Here is a 7,813-nt window from a genome sequence, read left to right as displayed (position 1 = left end):
TTAGAGGAGGCGTCAGTGCAGACTGGAGCCTGGGAACTCTTGGGTGCTGGGGTCGCCACGTATCCGTGGCCTGAGAGGTGTGACCTCGGTCTCCCAGGACTGGGGCCTGGCATGGGGGATTGTGAGTGGTGGCCCGTGGTCAGGGAGACTTCCTGGTGGCTGGGGCAGGACGTGGTGCGCCCCATCCTTTCTGACTCCCACTGAGTGGATGTCATGGGAGGAGCCTTGAGTCAGGAGTGCAGCTTCCCTGCAAGCCTCAGTCTCCCCATCTGTTGGGGAGGGGCCGGCTTCAGCTGCTTGTCACTGCGCTATTTCAGCTGCTGTGGGAGCCTCTGCAGCGGCCCTGGGGAACCCTCAGCCGTGGCAAAGCACCAGTGCTCTCTACCTGGTGGCTGGTGGGGTCGAGACCCCCACGGGTCCCAGCAGGGCCAGAGCAGGTTCAGAGCCTGGAGCCCCTACCATGTGCACATGGGCCCTAGGGAGCTTGTGCTGGGCAGGCCTCTGGCGTTCCGTGGCCTTCTGTCTGTGCCTTTGAGGGTCTCAGGTCTCCTGGAACGTGAGCTGGGTGTGGGGCGTGGAAGGGAGGGTGGGTTGGGGGGCACGGATGGAGCACCGTCTCTGCAGTCACAGCTCTGCTCCTGGCAGCTGTTTGGCCTCGGGCTAGGGCACTGCCCTCTCTGAGCCTTTGGTGGATATGGGCTGCCTGGGGGCCACGTGAGGACTGGAAGGGCCCACCAGTGTGCCTGGGGCAGGGATGAGGGTAGGGGAGCACAGAGGTGCTCTCTTGCCCTCTGCTGATGGCGAGACCCCTGCTGCCTCCCTCTGTACCCCCTGCTCCCGTCGGCTACTCAGGGCCCCCATGGAGGGACAGGGGTTCCCCCAGGTGAGGCCATGGGTCACCTGCACACAGCAGTGAGTGGGGAGTGAGGCCCGTGCTCTGCCTGGCCCCGAGGCCTCTCTTGGCGTCAGGCCACTGGGATCGAATGTGTTGGTGGAAATGCCTGTGCCTTCCAAGGACCGGGAGGTGGCGGCCGGCAGCAGGGGGACCCTGGAGCCCCCCGGAGACTTCTGCAGGGGGGTCTCACCTGGGTATTGAGGAGTAGGCGTCCCTCGGCGGATGGGCAGGGTGTGCCCTGTTGAAGGAACAGCACAGGCAATGATCTGCGAGCTTGAAGATGTGTGGTGGGGCAGGGTGGGTGATGGAGGGAGAGGGGCTCCATCAGGGCCTGGGCTGGCGGCGACTCTCCAGGTGCAGCGACGTGGCCTCGTTCCTCCGGCACTGGGCACCTCGGGTGGTTCTGAGCAGAAGCCCCAGGGCCTCTGCTGTGTTAGGAGCATGACACCATGGAGGGCGGTCTGGACCGGGTCCTGGAGCTGAGACTGTGGGTCCCCCTGGGACCTCAGCCCCCTGCTCGCGTCCCAAGGCCGGACCCACGGCAGTGTGGCCTCTTCACCACCAGGGGGAGGCAGAGAGCCACTTAGCGGTGAGGGGCAGCCTGGAACCCGGAATAGCTCCGTTCTCCAGGTAGGGAAAATGAGGCTGGGAGAGGGCTATGGCCTCACGTCACACAGCAAGCGAGGTGGGGCTGGGGCGTGTGGCTGCGTAACATTTTTGAGACCGGAACAGGAAGGGAGTGTTGTCCAGCAAGTCAGGGGCGTGGGCACCTGGGGCTTGGTCCTGCTGTGGACTCACACCCTGGGGTGTCCCACCTCAGGGCCAGGAAGCTTCTGCCCGCACCATCAGCCCCTTGCATCTGGGAACCTCAGAAGCAGCCTTGGGGTACCAGGTAGGCTCCAGGCTGGGTACACAGTTGGTGCTCAGCAATCAGAGCCCCAGCAACAAGTGGTCAGGTCCCCCAGGCACTAAGCCAGCGCTGTGGGATGTCCTTGCTGTCCCCCAGGGGCCCAGCACCTGCAGACCCCGGTGACATCATGGTGAGACAGGCAGGAATGCAGCCCTGGGGCCATGGGCGTTGGCCAGGCCCTGTGATGTCCATGCTGCAGGAGGCTGTGAGGATGGGCGTGGGACCCTGGAGCAGCCACTCGGGCACAGGTGGGGCTGGCTGTGCCGCCACCCGGTTCCTGCAGAGGCTGCCCCAACCCCAATGTGGAAAGGTTTCAGCCCGGGCCCCACCTACCCTAGATGACGCCCTACAACTTTCAGGGAGGGCAGAGGCACACAGCTCACCAGTGGCCTGGCTGGACGTCACCCACACCTGCCAGAGGCTCCGGGACATCGTCTCGTGCATGTACACGTGGCAAGCGCTCCGTGCACATCAGTGGCTTTCTCTCTGCAGACGTGGCCAGGAACAGCCAGTCTTCCTGAATAGATATGGGGGTGGGTGGGGCCGCAGAAAAGAGGAGGAACTGTTCCCTGACCCGCACTCCCGGCAGCCCCTGTATCTGTGCTGGTCTCAATACTGCAGCCTCAGGTCTGGGGAGCAAGGGCTTGAGGAGTGTTCTGGGCTCAGGGACCAGTGTGGTCCTTCTGGTGAGCTCTAGGGTGGGGAGCTGACACTGGCCCCGTGTGGCTGCAGCAGGAGGGACAAGGAGGGAGGCAAGGCTGGGCCAAGCAGGGTCTCCACTGGGATGCTTGGAATTCGGACTTGGACTTGAGTGGCCCCTCCAGGCCGGGCACAGGGGGCCAGCCCAGCCATTACAGGGCACTGGTCTGTGGGAGGATGGGGGCAGCTGTTCACCCTTTGGGAAAACGGGATAGGCTTGGGCTGCTTCCCAGGAGTTCCTCCAGCGTCACCCCCTGTCATCCTCGCCCCCTCTGCTCCGGCTTCCTGGCCTTGGCCACGGCCATTTGCATTTGCTGGTCCTGCTGCTGGGACCCCTGCGCTCCACACGGCGGGCATCCTGCTATCTCTGCTTAACTGTGCCCTCTTCAGAGAGGCTCCCTGCCCCCACCCTGATTTATTTATTTCTTTTTAGAGGCAGGGTCTCACTTTGTTGCCCAGACCGGAGTGCAGTGGTGCGATTATGGTTCCCTGCAGCCTTGATCTCCTGGGCTCAAGTGATCCTCCCACTTCAGCCTCCCAAGTAGCTGGGACCCCCAGCCCACACCACAATGCCCAGCTTTTTTTTTTTTCTTTTTTCTTTTTTTGAGATGGAGTCTCGCTCTGTCGCCCAGGCTGGAGTGCAGTGGTGCAATCTCAGCTCACTGCAAGCTCCGCCTCTCAGGTTCACGCCATTCTCCTGCCTCAGCCTCCCGAGTAGCTGGGACTACAGGTGCCCACTGCCATACCCGGCTAATTTTTTTTTCTATTTCTACTAGAGACGGGGTTTCACCATGTTAGCCAGGATGGTCTCGATCTCCCGACCTTGTGATCCGCTCACCTCGACCTCCCAAAGTGCTGGGATTACAGCTGTGAGCCACCGCGCCTGGCCACGCCTAGCTAATTAAATTTTTTTTTTGTAGAAACAGGGTTTTGCCATGTTGCCCAGGCTGGTGTTGAACTCCTGGCCTCAAGCAATCCTCCTGCCTTGGCGTCCCAAAGTGCTGGGATGACAGGCTTGAGCACACGGCCACCCTGGTTTATTTCCAACACTCGGAACTCACCTGTGTTTAGACGCTTGTTTGGGCTTCCTCTCTGTGATGGATCCTCCGGAGGTCCAGGCTCCTCCATCTTTCTGCCACACCGTTCTCAGCGCCTAGAACAGTACCTGGCACACAGCAGGAACCTGCTGAGGATTTGTTGAATGAATGAATGACACCAGGGCTCAAGGCCACTCCAGGACTCAGTCTTCTCACCTGTCAAGGGGGCTAGCACCCGGCCCAGAGTTGGTAGCTGGTCCACTGGTCCAGGGAGACAGACCTGCCTGAACCTGACTGGTTTTGTACTTGTGGGACCCCAGGGGCTGCCCCTGCCCTGCCCGGGGTGGAAGGATTAAATTAGGTCACGTGAGTGGTGGAGCCACTGCCAGCGGGCACACACCAGGCACCTCCTGCCCTACCCGGACTGGCTAAGCAGGGGAGGGACAGGAAGGGACTCGGGAAGAGGACACAACGTCTCTTGGGGGATTTTCTGGGCATCTCAGAACAGGGGGCCGCCCTGTTCCCTGGGGCCCAGAGAGGGAGCCCAGCCCTGGCCCCGAGTGATGAGGACAGCCCGGCCAGGCCTAAAGACCAACCCCCACCCCGACCTGTGTAGGCTGTGGGGTCCCGGCCCGGGCCTGGGAAAATGTCATAGCTGGGTTGCCCAGCAGGGAGTGGGGGACTGACACGCAGAGCAGACCCCAGTCACTTCCATGGCGGGGGCCCCCTCACCCCTGCGGGCCCGTCTGCCCTGCCCAGGCCTCCTCCTCCAGCCCCGCCCCTGATGCACAGGAACTGGCTTGGCTCTTCCCACAGACAGCACCTCAGCTACCCCCAGACCCCTTTTCAGAGTAGGGCATTGAGGCCAGAGAGGGGAGGGGCCTTCCCAGGGCAGGCCCGGCTTGGGCTGGGGACAGGGGGGCTACTCCTGGCTGGGGCAAGAGTTGGAGGGGTCTCCGATGGGGGCATGGTCACGCCCTGTACCATGAAGCCCCTCACAGAAACTAGGGAGTCGTGGGCAACACTCTGTTCCTGTGACGGGGGAAACTGAGTCACAGAGTGCCCAGGGCCCCACGGCAGGAGTAGGCAGGGGTTGGTTTTTGTGCCTCGGCCTTTATCTGGGAGGAGGCAGGGAGCAGAGCTCAGACTCCCGCAGTGAGGGCCCCCCATGTGACTCTGCTGCACGGCCCCAGTTGGGGGCTCCCTAGGGGAGGGCCTCTGGGAAGCCCACAGTTACCCCCAAGGTAGCAATGTCTGTGGCCTGCACCTCCGCAGCCTGGCCTCCTTCCAACCTCGGGCGGCCACTGTGAGGGTGTCTGGGAAGCAGGAGCTTTTCCTGGGTCTCCTCTTGGCTTCTTCCTGCCCCTCCACGTCCCTCCAGGGCCTCGTGGGGACCCCAGGGCCAGACATGCCCTGCTTCTTGGGTGAATCACGGAGAAGGGGCCTCCTCTGGAGCCCAAGACGCAGGGGGGTGAGGGGGCCTCATCTGGAGCCCAAGATGCAGGGGGCTGAAGAGGCCTCCTCTGGGGCCCAAGATGCAGGGGGCTGACGGCTGCCATGCAGGCTTGCTCACCAGCGGCCATTCCCTGTCAGACTCACTCTCACCTTTGTGGGGCCCGGGTGAGAGCTGAACCCGAAGCTCCCCCAACTTCTCCCTGGATGCCCTGTTTAGCTTTGGGAGGGAGGAGCCTCCCACCTCCGCGCCAGGGCTGGGAAGGCCTCAGGAGGACTCAAAGGGAGTTTCAGGGGTGTGTGCTCAGGGAATTCTGGGGTCCTGGGCGCTGGGGCATCAGGTGGGAGGTGGACGTGAGCTCTGGGTGGCCTCCTCGGCCCTGCATACCCTGCCAGGAGGGGCACAGCCAGATCATGCATCCAGGTCCCGCTCCTGTCTGCAGACCTCATGCTGGGGGAGCCTCCCTCACCCTGAAGCTGCTTTGGCTCCTACTGGTCTGGAGCTGGGACTCCCAGGGCCCTGCTCCCTGAGGACCCTCCCGGCAGAGGCCTTTGACCAGCTGGCTGTGACGGGTCCTGACACCCCATCTGTCTGTGGGTCCACCTAGGTGTTGCCCCCGGGCCGGCCTGCCCTGACGATCACAGCCCTGCCGTCTCAGGTCACAGTTTTGGATTCTGCGCTAACAAGGTCTCCCAGGTGGGCCGGAAACACTGATGAAGACGGATAGAAAAAACAGCAGCCCACTGGATTATTAATAAAGATAATCACACACACACCTTCGTCGGCAGCCGGCCTGACGCTTTATAAAGCACGTTAGGATGTAATCCAATTGAAACTGCAATATCGAGAACATCTTATCTTATCACAAATTGAAATTATATCATATTCCTCTTTTCTTAAATTAAAAAGCTAAAACCTTTTCGTTTGCTCTCACACAGTTGTGTAAAACTTAATCAGGGGTTTTAACAACATTATATTTCCATATGGGCCATTTCTAGTCTCGACTTACGGGGGAGAACTTTCCGGAAAAGGGGCAATTGGCTTTGTGAGCAGGAGCAGCAGGCCCGGGGCCGGTGCTGGACAAGATGGACTTGGCCTCGTCTGCACACAGGCAGTGGCTGGGATCAGGGTCCGAGGATATACCAGGGACGGTGGAGGGATTTCAGCGGATGCATGTTCCCATTTTAAGAATTGCCACCTTAGGCTGGGCACGGTGGCTCACGCCTGTAATCCCAGCACTTTGGGAGGCCGAGGCAGGTGGATCACGAGGTCAGGAGATCGAGACCATCCTGGCCAACACAGTGAAACTCTGTCTCTAGTAAAAATACAAAAAATTAGCCAGTCATGGTGGCGGGCGCCTGTAGTCCCAGCTACTCAGGAGGTTGAGGCAGGAGAATGGCATGAACCCGGGAGGCAGAGCTTGCAGTGAGCCGAGATGGCGCCACTGCACTCCAGCCTGGGTGACAGAGCGAGACTCCGTCTCAAAAAAAAAAAAAAAGAATTGCCACACAGTCTCGCTCTGTCACCCAGGCTGGAGTACAGTGGCACCATCTCGGCTCACTGCAACCTCTGCCTCCCGAGTTCAAATGATTCTCCTGCCTCAGCCTCCAAGTAGCAGGGTTAGAGGTATGTGCCACCGCAGCTGGCTAATTTTTGTAGTTTTAGTAGAGACAGAGTTTCACCATGTTGGCCAGGCTGGTCTCGAACTCCTGACCTCAGGTGATCTGCCAGCCTCAGCCTCCCAAAATGCTGGGATGACAGGCGTAAGCCACTGTGCCCGGGCGCCTTAAATATTTAAGAGGCAGGAGGATGCAGTCACACAAGTCACAGCAAGTTGAAAGCCGAGGAGAGCAGAGGAGGCAGGCCCGGGGACACAGTCCCAGGAAACCACCCTCGGGGCTGGGGGCACTGAGGCTGGGTCTGAGGCTAAGTGGCCTGGAGGCCCAGAGGATGGGGACCCGGCCTGCAGGGGCGGGCTTGGAAGCAAAGACTTTCTGCTTCAGTTTTGCACTTCAATAAGGCCCTTTCCCTGGTAGCCGAAAGCAGCTGCTGGGGCTTTCGAGGTCCCTGAGATGAAAAGAAGCCGTCAGGCTACCAATTACAAAAATGTGGCCGGGCGCGGTGGCTCAAGCCTGTAATCCCAGTGCTTTGGGAAGCCGGGACGGGCGGATCAAGAGGTCAGGAGATCGAGACCATCCTGGCTAACACGGTGAAACCCCGTCTCTACTAAAAAATACAAAAAACTAGCCGGGCGAGGCAGTGGGCGCCTGTAGTCCCAGCTACTCGGGAGGCTGAGGCAGGAGAATGGCGTAAACCTGGGAGGCGGAGCTTGCAGTGAGCTGAGATCCGGCCACTGCACTCCAGCCTGGGCAACAGAGCGAGACTCCGTCTCAAAAAAAAAAAAAAAAAAAAAAAGTATTTATTAATTTATTTATTTTTGGGACAGGGTCTTGCTCTGTTGCCCAGGCTGGAGTCCAGTGGTGTGATCATAGCTCACTGCAGCCTTGACCTCCTGGACTCAAGCAATCCTCCCACCTCAGCCTCCTGAGTGGCTGGGACTATAGGTGTGCATCACACCTGGCTAATTTTTTAACTTCTTATACAGATGGGGTCTCACTCTGTTGCCCAGGCTGGTCTTGACCTGCTGGACTCAAGCAATCTTCCTGCTTCAGCCTCCCCAAGTGCTGGGATTACAGGCATGAGCCACTGTGTCCGGCTAATTGTTGTATTTTTTTTTTTAAATAATTGGGGTCTTGCTATGTTGCCCAAGCTGGTCTCAAACTCCTGGGCTCAAGTGATCCTCCTGCCTCAGCCTCCCA

The sequence above is a fragment of the Macaca mulatta genome, chromosome 3 (assembly GCF_049350105.2).
Source record: "Macaca mulatta isolate MMU2019108-1 chromosome 3, T2T-MMU8v2.0, whole genome shotgun sequence".
Taxonomy (NCBI): domain Eukaryota; kingdom Metazoa; phylum Chordata; class Mammalia; order Primates; family Cercopithecidae; genus Macaca; species Macaca mulatta.
The sequence above is the reverse complement of the archived record's forward strand: the minus strand, read 5'-3'. Positions refer to the sequence as shown.